The sequence below is a fragment of the Schistocerca cancellata genome, chromosome 5, assembly GCF_023864275.1.
Source record: "Schistocerca cancellata isolate TAMUIC-IGC-003103 chromosome 5, iqSchCanc2.1, whole genome shotgun sequence".
NCBI lineage: Eukaryota > Metazoa > Arthropoda > Insecta > Orthoptera > Acrididae > Schistocerca > Schistocerca cancellata.
The window spans coordinates 605,727,781-605,746,139 of NC_064630.1; the positions used below are offsets into that span (position 1 = coordinate 605,727,781).

An 18,359-nucleotide genomic window follows, 5' to 3' on the forward strand; every position below is an offset into this window, starting at 1 on the left:
TAGTCTTCTTAAATTTCATTCCCCAGGACTCTGTATATCAGGAAACATCTATTTTGTACATCTATAAGCTCTTTTTCTATCTGTCACTGTCATGATTATTATCATTATCGTTAGTGGCAGCAGAAGAATTTAAAATTGCTGCCAGTATTAACTTTATTAGTTCATAGTCGCTATTATTTACTCATATTGTCTCTGAATGCACTCTACAGACCATCTTAATTCTATTTATTATATTAAAATTGTTATTTCTTACGTGACTAGGATGTAAAAACTGTACTGTGTATCTGAAACAACGGTCCAGTGTTAGAAAGGGCGTCATCTGCCTAACCATATAAAGTTAAATAAACAAATAAAATAAATATTGTACACATCATCATCCCCCCTGTCTATTCTGTATTTCTACATCTCCAGGTATACTCCGCAAGCTACGTTGCAGCATGTGACAGTACATACTTTTGTGTACCAGTATAATTTTCCCTCTTTTACTGTTCCAGTCATGAATGGTGCGAGGGACGAGGGATTGTTGGTAAGCTTCCGTGCTAGTTCTGGTCCCTCCAATTTTACTTTGATGGGCTTTTCGTGAGATATTTGTAGGATGAAGTAGTACATTGGACAACCCGTCTATAAATGTACCCAGTCTGCTATTAACAGCAAATCACACCATAATTCTCAACGACTCTAGTAACAACAGGGGTTGGTCGGACTATGTGTAAAAATTAAAAATGACCGCATATACCTCTGTTAATATACACTCACCTTCTTTGTAATCTTAAATTTTTGCAATTACTAAATGATTTGAAGTTCCCCTTGAATGTAGCAATAAAATGGATTTCATTCAATATACGACTCTAAAGTCCTTTTGAACAGGGCACAGCCGCAATTGGATCCGCAAATCGGGGAATACCAGGGAGGTTTTAGAAAGGGTAGATCATGTTCGGAACAAATACTAAACCTCAAAAACATTATGGCACACCAAAAATCAAAGGCAAAGACATACGTAATCTCCTTCATTGATTTAAAAAAAGCATATGATTTGATTGATAGAGAATCTCTGTTACCAGTCCTGGAAGAAATGGGTTTGGATAAGAAAACAACTGATATTATAAAAGCGACCCTTACAAATACATTTTCGAAAGTTAAATTTATGGGCGAACTATCGGAACCCTTTGAAATAAAAACGGGAGTGCGACAGGGCGATGGGCTCTCACCGTTGCTGTTCAATTGTGCGCTTGAGAAAGTAGTCAGGGAATGGAACACAAATATTACGAGTGGTATAAGACTGGGTTGCAAGTAAACCTTAAGAACCTTAAAGTAAATTTCATTGCTTTTGCCGATGATATGGCCCTGTTTGCTGAAACAATGGAAGAACCACGGGAGCAACTCCTTGAACTAAAGAAACAAGCAGCTAAAATTGGTCTTCACATCTCCTCTGAAAAAACTAAGATATTGACAAACATCAAGCACTCATGTAAATACCTCAAAGTTCATGAACAGAAGATTGAAATAGTAAAAGAATTCAAATATCTCGGAGAATGGATTAGTTGGAATGCTGTCGAAAGCAAAGCAATGGAATCCAGAAAAAATAAACTTGAATTGGCCTTCCAACTAACAAAAAATACGTACAACAAAAAATCCCTTTCATGGGGGTCCAAAATTACACATTAAAAGACAGTGATTAAGCCAGAAGCACTGTATGCAGCAGAAACACTTAACATGAATTTCAAAGGCCAAATGGAGAAACTTGAGGTAAAGGAAAGAAAAATTTTAAGAAAAATCATTGGGCCAAAATTTCAAGTCAATAAGATTATATACATCAAAAATGAAACTCTCTACAAAAAATTGAAAAACTTTCAGATTCTATGCGAAAAAGGAGAATAAATTTTTATGGTCATCTTCTCGGAATGAATTCCAACAGATTAACTAAAAAAATCTTTGACTTCTTCCGTAACCGAAACACGAAGCCCAACTGCTTTAAAGAAACTGAGAAAGACCTAGTGGAATTAAATATTTCAGAAAATTCACTTATTGATCGAACTACTAAATTAATTACTAAAGATGAAAACATAAGGTTCCAAGACAAATCCACACAAAAGTCCAAATCCTTCATCTCGGAAGAACAGAGGAGAAGAAGATCAGAAAGAATGAAGAAATACTGGGCCCTAAGAAAAGAACAACGCACAAAGAAATAATTGATCCAGCGTACCCCAAAGAGGGTGAAACGAAAGAAGAAGATACGACTCATGTACTGACTATCCATTCTGATAATGTCGATATTACCTGTTGTACTACATAGGAAAAAGAAGTGACTCCAGCACAATATTTGCGTTTATATTAAGAAAAACCATGAAAACAAGCCTCCCATTAGATGTTCAAAGTAATGACAGCGAAATGATAGCCTTAGTGCGGCTCAGAAGCCGTTGTCAGAAGCACAATTTCATTTATCACCTCTGTCGTCGAATGAGTGCTGCCGTGGCTTTCATTATTAGAATCCCAAACCCATACTCAATGATGTCAGGGCGCTTAATAATGACTCTCTCCTCCTCTTCACCCTCCACCTCCTCCTTCATACCCCACAATCGGTAAGGAGAAATGATAGAATTTTTTGACCGGCATGTGGGTGGCACACGTCCTGATACTCGAGTTACTTTGGTCATTCGTATATGCCGTCAAAACACTAAATACGCATTTGATATCTTAAGAGTTGAGAAACACTCTGCATCATATGAAGCGGATGCCTAGCACGGTGCGTCAAGGCACAGTCCATGCAGAATAACGTTCCCTTTAGATGGGCAAACGCCAGTACACGCCTGGGGCAAGGGGCATTGGTGGGGGCTGTGGGCAGACGCTGTTGGTGAAATGCCGAGCACTGGAGGGGAAGTGCCGTTCTAAACTGAAGCCAACACACAATTTTTTTGTAAATATTAAGCGGGACCGTCCGTGCCCACAGTTCCATGATGACTGTTCTAAAAGATGTCACCTCTGTTTTGGTTAGCATCTAAAAAGAATTCTGCCGAAAAAGCAGGGAATTATTTTCAGCTGGCTTGTCAATCAATTGTTACTTTCAGAGAAGTGTCAGAAGTGGCGAATTTTGAGCAAAATCTACAAATTTCTCTTGTTGCCCTGTTAAAATTTGCTTCTTTTGCCAAAACGGAGCGAAGATTACAAAATCACATCTCGCTAACATATTGCACAGACACAATTGCGAGAGAATTCTGAATCTGTGGTTTGTTAAGCTTATTAAGCGAGGAACAGAAGAAAACTAACGTCACTACCTTATAAAAAAGCACATTCTCAGTACAAAGTAAACGTTTAATGTCCTCAATTACGTTCTTCGGAGACCTGCAGCATTCCTCGTTTCACCAGCTATCCACGACCCCTGAAAATTGCACTTTTCCATCGAAGTAGTCTGACTAATACGGTTGATGATTAAGTTTTGCATGGAAACCATACTCCTCCTTGTGTGCTGTCATCTGCCTAAATCTCATTTCGATACATGAAATCGTTTATAAAATATGAGAGATGATGTGGATATTTCATTCTGGCTTTATCGCCGGCGGGACGCGATCGCAAAAGAGTGTCATACGTCAGATCAGTTTTATTGACACTTATGACAGATAGAGACCTCCACCCAAGTCTAAAGAAACATTAAATATGTTAGCTAAATTTCATACACAGAAACATGTTTTGTAATATTCATCAACTCAAAAATCATAGCGACCTCTACTTTCATTGCAAACTGTTTCGAATTTCTCGCAGTTCCTTACTTCCACAAAAATATCACAATAACTATTACCATTAAGGAAATGATGGGCCTATCATAATAGACTTCACATATAAAGCTACAAGTTACACAAAAAAGGTTTTTTTTACTCAGTAATTTCTGTAAAATAGTTTGAGAAAGACTGCAGAGCGTGTCACTTGATTATGTCATCGAAGACTGGCCAAAAGGCCACTGTCGGCCTCCCCTTCCAAACAAACGAACGAACTCGCCCAGCGCTTTGGACGAAAATTGGCCACTGCTCATTGGCCACCATAACCTGTTGAGATTCTATGTACTAGGGATAGAAATACGTGCAGACAAGGGATATGGATGAGGCGTTTTGGAAAATTCCGCATCTAGGGTGAAAGAAATGTAAGCTACGCCGTCTTTGCCTCTTTGGCAGATTGTGTATATACTAAACCTAATTCAGCACTTAGTGCCTCACTCACGTATACTATATGGCCTGCAAAGACTGTTTTGTTTTCCTTATATCTAATTTATATATTTTATGCCAATTGCTATGTGTAAATCTAAGCACTATGAATGAGTTTGCCACTCTTTACATGGCTTTAAGTCCCTGCACTATTAAAGTGTTCCAAAGGGTTTAATTTCATTCCAGATATAGAATTAAGAAAAGAAAAAGACAGATCAGATAAGTGGTTCTGTAGTTACTGGCACCAGTCTTAAAGCTGGTACTGCGTCCTCTCATGTCAAAAGGGGATTCCGGTAGATCGAACTGCATTTAAATGTGGAATCTATTTTGTCATCATTAATTATTAGCTTGCATAGTAATTACAATAAAAGTAAATGTATAAACATATATTAAAGCTCTTGAAAAAATGCAGTTCTGACAAAGCTAATTTGTCGTGGTGACTGTTTACTATATTTCTTTGACTTGGTTCAATAATTGCAGCAACTTCTAAACTTATCAAGGTAATTAATAACTCCTAGAAGCGTATTCTTTTCCGAAACTAATCTTGATTACAATGATATTCTGCTTTCATAGTTAAATGTAAGACTCTTCATCCCTTATTTCACCTCCTTAGGGTCTGAATTTCCAAAATCACTGAACCAAATATTTTCTTATTTGCAACTGGGAAGACATAAACGAAATTTTATATACTTCGCTTTAAAAATGCTTTCATAATGAAACAGTTTCATAGAACTTTTTATTCTTTGTTTCAGCCCATTAGGTGTCAAATTTTCAAAAACACTGAAACACCCTTTTCATTTCAACCGAGAAATAAAATGGTAACTTTCATAGATGTAGATTTAAAAATATTTGAGTAGTTATTCTATAACGAGTTATTTAAAAAAAAATGTCAACCGCTATTTCACTCCCTTAGGAGTTGAAGTTCCATAAAATGCAGAAACATCAATTTCTTTAATTTCAGACCAAGAAACAGACCAGTTTTCGTCATTCTAGCTTAAAATTCCATTTCTAGCGAATTTAGAAAAACTTCTGATCCCACATTTTGTCCCCTTAGGGGGCAAAATTTAGAAAAATCTCTTGTTAAATGATGCCTACGGTGTAAGATCAATTTCTTCTGCAAATTTATAGTTTTTATCCTTAGCGGATTGGGCTGGGCTTTGATGGGTAAGTGAACCAACCAGTCAAGATATTTCCTGTTATATATGGAATTTACCATCAAATGGTGAGACCGAGCAAGTAGTAGTTTTGTGTTTTCGGACATTATTATGTTTTTGATTATGTGTAGGTATATACCTCTGTCAACACTCTTGAGATCCCCTACAGTTCTAAAGGTTTTTGCTTCCTAAAAGGAAAGCACAGCCCAGTTGCGGGACCTGTGTCCCATCTTCAGATGTATATAAAATGTGAATTCATCAAAGTCGAAAACGGGGGTCTCACACTTTATATGGACCTGAAGACGAGACAAAGATCCCGAAAGTGCGTTTGCTGTCCTTTTAGGAAATAAAAAAAACTTTACAACTGTAGCGGATCTTATCATTGATTCATTGACGGTGATTATCAACAGTTGTGGATGTCCCGTCAAGAGAAACATACCTTTCTGTTAGCGGTACCACGTCTTTACTTCTGTGTTCGTGTGTTTGTGTGTGTGTGTGTGTGTGTGTGTGTGTGAGAGAGAGAGAGAGAGAGAGAGAGAGAGAGAGAGAGAGAGAAAGATCACTACCTCAAATTTGTTCGAAGTGTTGTCTTCACGGCCAGGTCGTACTGGCGGAAGGAAGCGGTGACAGCAGATAAACGTCCGCCACCCACGCCGTTGATACAGCTACTTCCTCCCTGCCTCTCTGCTCTTCGGTTCTCATCAACACGTCACCGCCCAGCTTTTTCCGTCTCTCGTGTCTGAAGGACGTCTTTCCGCTGCACGACCTTTTTATTCGTGGAAGTGTTTATTTTGTTTCCTCCAAGTGTTGACAACCCACCTGTCTTGGTCGTCTTCGCAGACTCACTTGAAGCTACCTACTCTAGCCTGCTGGTCCGTAGTTTGGTGAGTTCAGTGGTGCAAAAAACTTAATCACCTAAATTTTTCCACATAGTAAGGAGGGACGGAAGAATATATAACATTATTTTACAACGCAGGAGTTTGGTTGGCAATCCCCAGCTTTTTGCGCAGCTTTTTTCAGTGTCACGTATACCAAAGGCAGATCCGCACCCAAAGACTGGAAAGTTGCACAGGTCACACCAATATTCAAGAAAGTACTAGGAGTAATCCACTAAGTTACAGGCCCATATCGTTAACGTCGATATGCAGCCGGATTTTAGAACATATATTGTGTTCGAATATTATGAATTACCTCGAAGGAAACAATCTATTGACACACAGTCAACGTGGGTTTAGAAAACATCGTTCCAATGAAACACAACTAGCTCTTTATTCACATGAGGTGCTGAGTGCTTTTGACAAGGGATTTGAGATCGATTCCGTATTCCTGGATTTACAGAAGGCTTTTGATACTGTACCACACAAGCTGCTCGTAGTGAAATTGCGTGCTTATGGAATATCGTCGCAGTTATGTGACTGGATTTGCGATTTCCTGTCAGAGGGGTCATAGTTCGTAGTAATTGACGGAAAGTTGTCGAGTAAAACAGAAGTGATTTCAGGCTTTCCCCAAGGTAGTGTTATAGGCCCTTTGCTGTTCCTTATCTATATAAACGATTTGGGAGACGATCTGAGCAGCCGTCTTCGGTTTTTTGCAGATGACGCTGTAGTTTATCGACTAATAAAGTCATCAGAGGATGAAAACAAACTGCAAAACGATTTAGAAAAAATATGTGACTGGTGCGAAAAGTGGCAGTTGACGCTAATTAACGAAAAGTGTGAGGTCAGCCACATGAGTGCCTAAAGTTTAAACTCGTTAAACTTCGGTTACACGATAAATCAGTCTAATCTAAAAGCCGTAAATTCAAATAAATATCTACGTATTAAAATTACGAACAACTTAAACTGGAAAGAACACACAGAAAATGTTGTGGGGAAAACTAACCAAAGGCTGCGTTTTATTGGCAGGACACTTAGAAATTGTAACAGACGTACTAAGGAGACTGCCTACACTACGCTTGTCCGTCCTCTTTTAGAATACTGCTGCGCGGTGTGGGATCCTTACCAGAAAGGACTGACGGAGTACGTCGCAAAAGTTACAAAGAGAGACAGTACGTTTTGTATTATCGCGAAATATAGGGGAGAGTGTCACAGAAATGATACAGGATTTGGGCTGGGAATCACTAAAAGAAAGGGATTTTTCGTTGCGACGGAATCTTCTCACGAAAATCCATTCACCAACTTTCTCCTCCGAATGCGAAAATATTTTGATGACACCGATCTACATAGGGAGGAACGATCACCGCGATAAAATAAGGGAAATCAGAGCTCGTACGGAAAGATATAGGTGTTCATTCTTTCCGCGCGCTATACGAGATTGGAATAATAGAGAATTGTGAAGGTGGTTCGACGAACACTCTGCCAGGCACTTCAATGTGATTTGCAGAGTATCCATGTAGATGTAGATGAGACGTGGGTGTAATAGAAAGCTCTCAGTTCCCAGCGTTTCATATTACAAGACAGACTCTGATATATAAAAGGGAATCTCTAGCCTGAATTGTGTAAAAGTGATTCTTAATTCTGTAAATTGTTTGTTGGGTTGTGAGTTTGTTAGAAACAGATCTCCTCAAGTCCCCAGTCGTGATTTTAACTTTAATACACGGTTTATGCTGCACGCTGGCAGCTCATATCTCAGTGGTTGATCAGCTTACGGCATTTTTTGGAAAGCAGGGCAAGTTTTCAAGACAGATGCAAACTAAAGAAACTGAAAATGAGCCTCCAGGACACAAAGACTTCGCGTTTGAATTAAAAATCACGGTTAGTGGACGAAGGTGGGTTTCTGGTTTTATTTCAAAATCTATTCTACGAGGCCGTGCTGAAAAGTACTGCCTCCGAATTTTATGAGTGAAAATTCCTAAAGCTTCTTTTAAAATAAAACAAACCTTATTAAGTATTTTAAACATAGCTGCACAACAGCAACGGTTCCACGTAATAAAATTATAAACAGCCGACCGGTTGCAATGGATAAAATGGATAAAGAAATCTTTACCTAGGTTTCAACAAAATTAATTTTGTCTTCTTCAGAAGGTTGCAATTTTACATTAGTATGGACTGATGTATCGTCGTCATTTTTACAAATATCTGCATAGATCCATTTGTCCAAATTAAAATATAGCCCTGAGTCGCTTGTGAGCTCTGCAACATCCATGTACTAATTTACATTTACATGACAAACCCTATTTTCAGGGCTATATTTTAATTTGGACAAATGGATCTATGCAGATATTTGTAAAAATGACGATGATACATCAGTCCATACTAATGTAAAATTGCAATCTTCTGAAGAAGACAAAATTAATTTTGTTGAAACCTAGGTAAAGATTTCTCTATCCATTGCAACCGGTCGGCTGTTTATAATTTTAAAACCTTATTAACATTCTCCGTCTTATTCTTCACGTCTACATATTTATTTCTCAACATACCCTGGCGACGAACACATTTCTCTCAACGAGATATCAGTTTTCTGATACAGTCAATGTAGAATGTTTGTGTTTGTTGGCGGAACCACAATCTCACCTCTGCTTCTACCGCTTCACCAGTACCAAAGTGAAGTCGTCGAAGTGTTTCTTTATGTTCTGGAAACTGATGAAAATCGGATGGAGCCAAGTCGGAACTGTATCGGGGATGATGGATGACAGAGAACCCAAGGCGTCAGATGTTGCAGCCATCATAGCGTCCGTGTGGGGTCTGGCGTTGTCATGTTGAAGGACAGGGTGTACTATGTGTGAAAGAACTCTTCCAATTGGAAACTCGATTGCAGGACGCTGTCCCTCACGCACCGATATTGTTAAGTTACACACCGAAATATTACACGCTGCAACTTTGAGCCAAAAGCAAATATGTAGACATAGAGGATAAAGATGTAGATTGTTAATAACTCTTGTTCTGTTTAGTAAGATTTAAGAATTTTCACAGAAATATACGGAGACATCACTTTTCAGGACGCTCTAGTAGTAAAAAACACACGATTGAAAAAGAAAGGCGGAGTTTGTTGTGGGACATCGTGGTTCAAATGGTTCAAATGGCTCTGAGCACTATGGGACTCAACATCTTAGGTCATAAGTCTCCTAGAACTTAGAACTACTTAAACCTAACTAACCTAAGGACATCATACACACCCATGCCCGACGCAGGATTCGAACCTGCGGCCGTAGCAGTCCCGCGGTTCCGGACTGCAGCGCCATAACCGCTAGACCACCGCGGCGGCGTGGGACATCGTGTGGTAATTCCGCTCCAGCTGCTATAATGAAATTCCGATAGGTGACGGTGCTATACTTAGCCTTCAAAATGGTGTCTGTAAAGGAGGTGTGTTTCAGTCAGAGAGCTGTCAATCAGTTTCTTTCGGAGGAAAAGCAGAGCATCTTTAATATTCATAGGTGTTTGCAGAATGTATGCAGACACCTGACAGTGAACAAAAGCACAGTAAATCGTTGGGCGAGGCGCCTCTCATCATTGCAACAAGTTCACGCAAACCTGTCCGATCTCCCGTTTGCCAGCCGGCCTCACACAACATTGACTCCCGCAGTGTTGGAACCTGAGGGTACTCCCATTATTCGAGGTAGTCGCCGGATCACAATCAGATACTCTGCTGCTCAACTGGACGTCGCTATTGGTGATGCTGACACATACGAGAGGACCTCAAGAAACTTGGGGACTGCTTTTCCTCATCCACTCTGCAGCCCAGACTTCGCACCTTCCGAAGTCCACCTGTTTGGCCCGATGAAGGATGCAATACTCAGAAGCATTAAGTCGATAATGGAGAGGTTATTGACACATCTGGACGCTGGATACGACGTTCGTCAGTAGAATGGTGCCATGTGGACACACAGGTCCTCCTAGTAAGTTTTGTATAAGGCTGTTGCATTGAATAAAGGTTATGTAGAAAATAGAGTTTTGTAGGCAACAGAGTGAGAAGTCATATGGTGTATTGGAAACCTGAATAAAACCCACCTACTTTTAGAGAAAAATTGCATTACTTATTCAGCACCCATCTTATAGACGATGAGTCACTAATTATTTCCACCAAGAATAGCTCCCAAAGTGTGATAGTAGCTGAAAAGTTTGTAGGACAAATTTTGCATGGTTGCATTGGACAACGGGGGCCTTAATATGACATTGGTTTTTGTTGCTGGGTGTGGTCACTTCAAAGATATGAAGGATGAAGGTCAACTTTCTTTTTTTGAATGAGATGCTATAGTTTGGTACTCATTTTCTAATAGCGGCTATCGAGACGAATCCAATGATTTGTAACAGTAAGGTCTTTGAAGGTCAACGAAGGTCACAAAGGTGGCATCAGTATTCATTTACAGAAGGTGTTCGAAGTGATGACCATTGGTATCAATGCGATGATTCTATTTTCGTATCATAGATTGAGTGGTAGTCCTTATCACTTCGGCACTTATCGAAGCAAATGCGCTCATAATTCCCTCTCATATACCGTGCAAACGGTAAATATTCGCCCAGTAGGGCGTATCCATCTAACGTGCAATTGACACGTGAACACCTTTCGACGGTTTCGCAATACAACACTAATAGGAACGGTAAGACTAGTATCGCCGAATCAAGCGAATGTATCTGATGTATTCTTTCGAAGAATATGATATGATTTTTATTTACAGAGAATGCCAACGAAATTCAGTGAGAGCTAGAGACTTATAAGCTGAAAGATATCCTCAACGTACTCACCCTACACGTCGCACATTTAAATATTTGTATGATAAACTGAGAACAACTGGATCTTTATCGCATCGGAAACATATCCGGCAAAGGAAAGTGTCGCATTGAATTCTGCCGATGGCCTCAACTTCAGATTCAGAGGGATGACCATTTGTTAATTTAATTTTATTTACTGACGAGGCCACACTCACGAACCATTGAATGTTACTTTGCAAAACATGCATTATTGGGCAACTGAAAATCCAAGATGGTGGCGGGAAGTTGAACACCAAAAACCGTGATCGGTGAATGTATGGTGTGAGGTTCTGGAGGACTGAATTATAGCTCCCTATTTCATCGAACGAAATCTTAATGGTAGGAAGTACACAACGTTCCTGCAAGACATATTAGGTCTGTTATTGGAAGAAATACCTTTAGGAACAAGGAACAGAATGTGGTATCAACAGGATGGGTTTCCGGCAAATTTTTCGCTGATGGCTAGAAATGAGTTGCCGAGACAATTCCCAAATCGTTGGAATGGACGCGGAGGAGATGTGCCCTGGCTGGCTCGTTCGCCAGACTTTACGCCTCTTGATTTTTTCTTGTGACTATTCGTAAAAGACATTGTTTATAAAAAAATGTCCACGTGAAGAATGCGAGAGAGAATTGTCAGAACATGTCCTTAAATAAGTGCCGATGTGACAAGGAATACCACTCATTCAATGATAAGAAGATTGCAGCTCAGCATTGATACCAATGGTCATCACTTCGAACACCTTCTGTAAATGCACGTTCATGACGCCTTTGTGACCTTTGTTGACCTTCAAAGTCCTTACTGTTGCACATCATTGAATTCGTTTCGATAGCCGCTATCACAAAATAAGGACCAAACCATAGCATCCCATTTAAAAAAAACGAAGTTGACCTTCATACCTCTGAAGCGACCCCACCTGGCAAAGAAAGCCAAGTCATATTATGGCCCCTGTTGTACAAAACTTCTTTTGTCCCATAGACTTTCCAGCTCCTATCATACAGTCGGAGTTATTCTTGGTAGCAATAGTTGTGACTCACCTTGTATATCGAATGAATATTTCTGCCACCCATGATCGATACAAATCTCCTTCATTACTCTTGTGCGTGCACAGTGTCCGTTCAACTTATGTATCAGGCTTTAACATTCAAAACTTCTTTGACGCCGTCACATTGTGTACGTAGATCATCCGTCACGTTACTGGTTAACACAAACGTTCTGCTGTATTGGTAATTTATAACCAAGGTCGAAATCGTGGAGGGCCAAGGATTTATCACGGATCAACATTTCAGTCGTTTTACTCTCGGCTCTATTTTTCCGATCACATAATTTTTCTAAATTTACGGTAACCAATGAATGCAGGTAATGTCTTTGGTGTTATGTTCCCCAGCTGCGCAATATTTCGGTGCTGTTACTAAAACGTTTAGTAAATTCTGTGGATGTTTATAGGCAAGGACGGAGAAAAAAAATTAAAAATTGGTAACGTGCACTCAGTTTTGGCACCATTTACCGCCACTTTCACGTACGCTCCTGTTTGTTTACGGTATTACGTTAATCATATTTCACGTGTTGTCGTTTGCACGGCCATCGTTAAAATAAAGCAGCCTTGCCTGAATGGCGCTGTGGAACGCGCCCACCGAATTAGTTTCGTGAATAATTTCCGAGCTGTAAATTTGCTCTTAGCGAATATTACATTAGCATATTTAGTCCATAAATAACTGTTAATTTGATTGTGTTCCATAAACCATGGGAAAGCAGCATCCGGTATCATCGCTTAAATGACGCACGCCGAACGCTCCTTCCATCACCAAGCGGGGATCGCCAAGCCCCGCCGAAAAAAAACGGCGTAAGCGCTCGCATGAAAGCGGCCGGGGTTTTCGACTGCCCGCTGGACGCCGTGTTATTTGGTTGCCAGATTTAATAGTGGAATTAATAACCCATGAATTACACGTACCATAAGTTTAACCATGCGAATGCCGAACAGGTTCTCCTCGCACCGTGTGCGCAGAGCGGCATGTTTACGAGGCTTTTGATGTATTCCGCCACTTTCTGGATTAACTTTTTTTTGTAGGAATACCTGTGTGTGTGTGTGTGTGTGTGTGTGAATGTGTTTTTCGCGACTGTCGACCGAACGGTGCCGCTGGATTTTTCAGTGGCCTGTGTCGATGGCGCTGCCGTGATTTAAACTGATTATGCACGCAGTCGTCCGTTTTGGGGATAGCGCATCGTATGGTGGAAGAGGAAAAAGTACTAAGCGGCAAACTGATAGCTATTTGATGGCGGGATGCAGTCCTGGGGATTTAACATTCAATATGCTACGTGTTCTGTACGATGCCATAAAGGAAAGGCATGCCTCCGGTTGTATGACTTTATTTTGCGTGCTGGCTTACGTCTGGTGATTAATAACCAAGTGTTGCACAGCATATCTCGTACAGCGCCACATGGTAAACGTCAGCCAGAGAGATACGGAAGTGAACCGGGCCTCCACAGCATCTATGTGGATTTTAGGTGGCTTGTCCATTGAGGCTTACAAAAAGTCATCCTGTATGTTAATAGCATTTGTGACAAGTTAAACTTTTGGATGGGAAAGGGTTCCGGTTTCTAAAACCTGTTCGACACAGGGATATCGTTCCATTTCTCCTTAACTTTAGCTGCGTGGAGTTCGTCATGTGATAAATAAAGTACGAAATCGCTGTAATGAATAGACACGCTGGCTCTCACTGACTATTTTGCAACCGATCTTTTGACCAATCTTCAGGTGCAGAAACGGCACTAAGGTGTTAAGAAGTCGTCAGGATGATGTCAGTCTGTGAAAAAAGCTCCGTACAATCCATCAGTGTAAGGTTCTTGTCCATATGATATTTCAAGGAAATTTGACTCTTGGAAAACATTATGGAACGAAAGATGGTCTGAAAGACCGAAACTGTTTGTAATATGAAGAAAAAAATAGTCTCTAACAGCTGTCACTAGGATGCTACATTGCAATTTTCATACATTTCTTTCCTTTTTTCCATATTCTGTTTAGACACTTGCACTTCACAGAATGAATCAAAGGTCCCTATTCCAATTTGTTTTTCACTGTTCTATGTTTACATCTACACTCACGAGGACTATTCGGAAAATAAGGTTCGATCGGGGGCGAAATGGAAACCACCGTAAGAATCCCGGTGAAGCTTTGCACAGATGTACTGGGTAGTTATTCTAGTATATCCGCCGATCGTGTCACGTCGCTCATTTCAGTTCTGAGCCCACAGTGAGCACGTACAGACGCCCCAGAAAATAGTGTCTTCCGTGAAGTATCCGTGCCTGCCGAGAGATTTCGCCTAATTTATGCAGCCCACATAACGTAAAAGTCATGCAGTTCCTTCTTCGTGAGAATTCTCGGCAGCAACAGCACGTGCGACGAAGACACTCCTGCAACGGAAGTCGTTGATCGTACACTATACAGACCTGGTGCTGCTCCCTCTGATCCGCTGGATATGATATCTGGCACATAGAATGAGCTGCAGACCAGCTTAGAGAATTGTCTGAAAGCAAAGGCGGCTGCCTTCTATGACGAAGGTATTGGGAAGGTGGTACAACACAACTTAGTCGGAATGGCGACAGTGTACAGAAGTCGCTGGAAGGTGTAGCTAACTGTTGCAAATAAATCATTTTCGATTTTCCCAGGGACTTCCACGTAGTGACCGATCGGACCATACTTTCCGATCAGCCCTCGTATATAGGGTGGTACGGCCAAACTTTCAGGAAACATTCCTCAAACACAAAGAAAGAAAATGTGTGATGTGGACATGTCAGGAAACGCTTACTTTTCATGTTAGAGCTCATTTTATTACTTCTCTTCAAATCACATTAATCATCGAATGGAAACACACAGCAACAGAACGTACCAGCGTGACTTCAAACACTTTGTTACAGGAAATGATCAAAATGTCCTCCATTAGCGAGGATACATGCATCCACCCTCTGTCGCATGGAATCCCTGACGCGCTGATGCAGCCCTGGAGAAAGGCGTATTGTATCAAAGCCGTCCACAATACGAGCACGAAGAGTCTGTATATTTGGTACTGGGGTTGCGCAGACAAGAGCTTTCAAATGCCCCCATAAATGAAAGTCAAGAGGGTTGAGGTCAGGAGAGCGTGGAGGCCATGGAATTGGTCCGCCTCTACCAATCCATCGGTCACCGAATCTGTTGTTGAGAAGCGTACGAACACTTAGACTGAAATGTGCAGGAGCTCCATCGTGCATGAACCACATGTTGTGTCGCACTTGTAAAGGCACATGTTCTAGCAGCACAGGTAGAGTATCCCGTATGAAATCATGATAACGTGCTCCATTGAGCGTAGGTGGGGACAAATCAAGACATGACCAACAATGCCTGCCCAAACGTTCACAGAAAATCTGTGTTGATGACGTGATTGCACAATTGCTTGCAGATTCTCGTCAGCCCACACATGTTGATTGTGAAAATTTACAATTTGATCACGTTGGAATGAAGCCTCATCCGTAAAGAGAACATTTGCACTGAAATGAGGATTGACGCATTGTTGGATGAACCATTCGCAGAAGTGTACCCGCGGAGGCCAATCAGCTGCTGATAGTGCCTGCACACGCTGTACATGGTACGGAAGTAACTGGTTCTCCCGTGGCACTCTCCATACATTGACTTGGTCAACGTTACCTTGTACAGCAGCAACTTCTCTGACGCTGACATTAGGGTTATCGTCAACTGCACGAAGAATTGCCTCGTCCATTGCAGGTGTCCTCGTCGTTCTAGGTCTTCCCCAGTCGCGAGTCATAGGCTGGAATGTTCCGTGCTCTGTAAGATCAATTGCTTCGAACGTCTTCCTGTCGGGACACCTTCGTTCTGGAAATCTGTCTCGATACAAACGTACCGCGCCATGGCTTTTGCCCCGTGCTAATCCAGACATCAAATGGGCATCTGCCAACGGCGCATTTGTAAACATTGCACTGACTGCAAAACCACGTTGTGATGAACACTAACCTGTTGATGCTACGTACTGATGTGCTTGATGCTAGTACTGTAGAGCAAGAGTCGCATGTCAACACAAGCACCGAAGTCAACATTACCTTCCTTCAATTGGGCCAACTGGCGGTGAATTGAGGAAGTACAGTACATACTGACGAAACTAAAATGAGCTCTAACATGGAAATTAAAGTTTCCAGACACATGTCGACATAACATCTTTTCTTTATTTGTGTGTGAGGAATGTTTCCTGAAAGTTTGGCCGTACCTTTTTATAACACCCTGTATACATACTCGGCAAGCCACCGTACTGTGCGTGGCGGAGGGTACCTTTAGCACAACTAGTTGTTTCGTTGCCTGCTCTGCTCGCAGATAGAGCGACGGAAAAACGACTATTAAATGCCTCCCTATCAACGAGAATTTCTCGTATCTTCGTGGCCCTTATACGAAGTGTGTGTTGGCGGCAGTAGGTTATGTTCTGTAGTCAGCTTCAACTGCTGGTTCTCTAAACTTTATCAGTATGGTTTTTCCGAAATTAATGTCTTCTTCCCTCCAGAGATTCCCACGTGAGCTCCCGAGGCATATTCGTAACACTTGCGTGATGGCCGAACCTACCGGTAACAAAACTTAACAGCTCGCCTCTGAAGTGCTTCGATGTCTTCTTTCAATCCGACCTGGTGCGAATCCCAGCACTCGAGCAGTGCTAGAGACAAGGTCGCACTAGCGTCATACTTACGGTATCCTTTACAGGTGAACTGCACTTTCCTAAAAGTCTCTCAGTGAACCGAAGTAGACTGTGTACCATCCCTACCACAATCCTCACACGCTCGTTCAATTTCATATCACTTCGCAACGTTACGCCCAGATTTTACAACGACATGGCTTTGTTAAGCAGGACGCTACTAATGCTGTAACCAAACATTTCAGGTTGGTTTTTCCTATTCTTCCGCATTAACTTACATTTTTCTACATTAAGAGGCAGCTGCCATTAATCAAACCAACTAGAAATTATGTAGATCATATTGTATCAACCTGCATTCACTTATCTTCGACACTGTCCTGTACACGGTTAGCATGATCAGCGAACAACCGCAGATTGCTGCCCACCCTATCTGCCAGATCATTTATGTATACATAAAATAGCAACGGTCCTATCACACTTCCCTGGGGCAGTCCTGGTGGTACCCCAGTTTCCGATGTAGACTCGCCGTCGAGGACAACATACTCGATTCTATTACTTAAGAAGTTTTGATGCAAGTCACTTATCTGGGGGGTATTCCGTATGCAGGTACCTTCGTTAACAGTCTGCTGTGGGGTGCCGTCTCGAATGCTTTTCGGAAATCCAGAGATGTGGAATCTGCTTGTTGGCCTTTTTCCACATCCCGCAGTGTATCGTGTGAGAAAGGAGAAAGCTGAGTTTCATATGAGCGATGCTTCTTAAAGCTGTACTGATTCGTGGACAAGAAATTTTCTTTCTCTGGAAATTAATTGTATTTAATCTCAGAATATGCTCTAGAATTCTGCAGCAAACCGATGTTACGGATATTGTTTTTTTTCTCTCAATTTCCGACGCAGTCCAACAAAGGCAGAAAGGTAGATTCGAATTCCAGTTCGGCATATACTTATCTTATCGCAAATGTTAATAGGACACATTAAATACAAAAAAATTTAAAAGTAATGCTTAGACCGTAATTTTATTATTACAATTGAAGTACGATAACTAGTTTCGGTTGCTATCTTAACCATCTTCATATCTTTCAAAACGTAAAAAAGAAAAAAAAATGAATAAACACCAAAAAGAATCAATAGCTGTAGTCATGCAATGACGCATTTGTAAATACCAAGACAGTGACAGTACGTAGTTTAAAATCACTACCATTTTCAAGCCAGGTTATTATCTGTTACTTCTCAGGATAGCGGTAATTATGGTCTAGGCATTAAAAATTTTTTACTTAACTTTTCGTTATTTCGTAAACCACATGAAGACCACCGTCTCCACGCTGATAGTGTCAGGCTACACGTTAATAGGAGCGCTGGAACCATTCTTGTGTCTCAGTAGCTGTTGTCAGATTATGATCAGTCAGTGTCACAGTGGTAGAACGGGAACTGACGATGCGTTATAAGCGGCATAATTTAATGTAGCTCCCATAATGAGTGGGCGAAGTAATACACCCTAAATATGATTTAGAAGCACCTCCGAAAAAAATTTAAAAATCGAAGAACATTGTATTCACTGTTCCCTTAATCAGTACGTATTCCGCTGATTAATTACCACTGGCTTCACTCAGAGAGGGATGTGATGAATTTCATCCTCTGAATTAATCACAACAGTAGCTTCATACA

The 18,359-nt window shown here is 41.0% G+C and overlaps 1 protein-coding gene across 1 annotated transcript in view; it reads left to right on the forward strand.

Moving 5' to 3' along the window:
• The window catches only part of LOC126188714 (uncharacterized), a 220,237-nt gene that overhangs the window by 197,978 nt on the left and 3,900 nt on the right, over nt 1–18,359 (forward strand). The window lies entirely within an intron of this gene.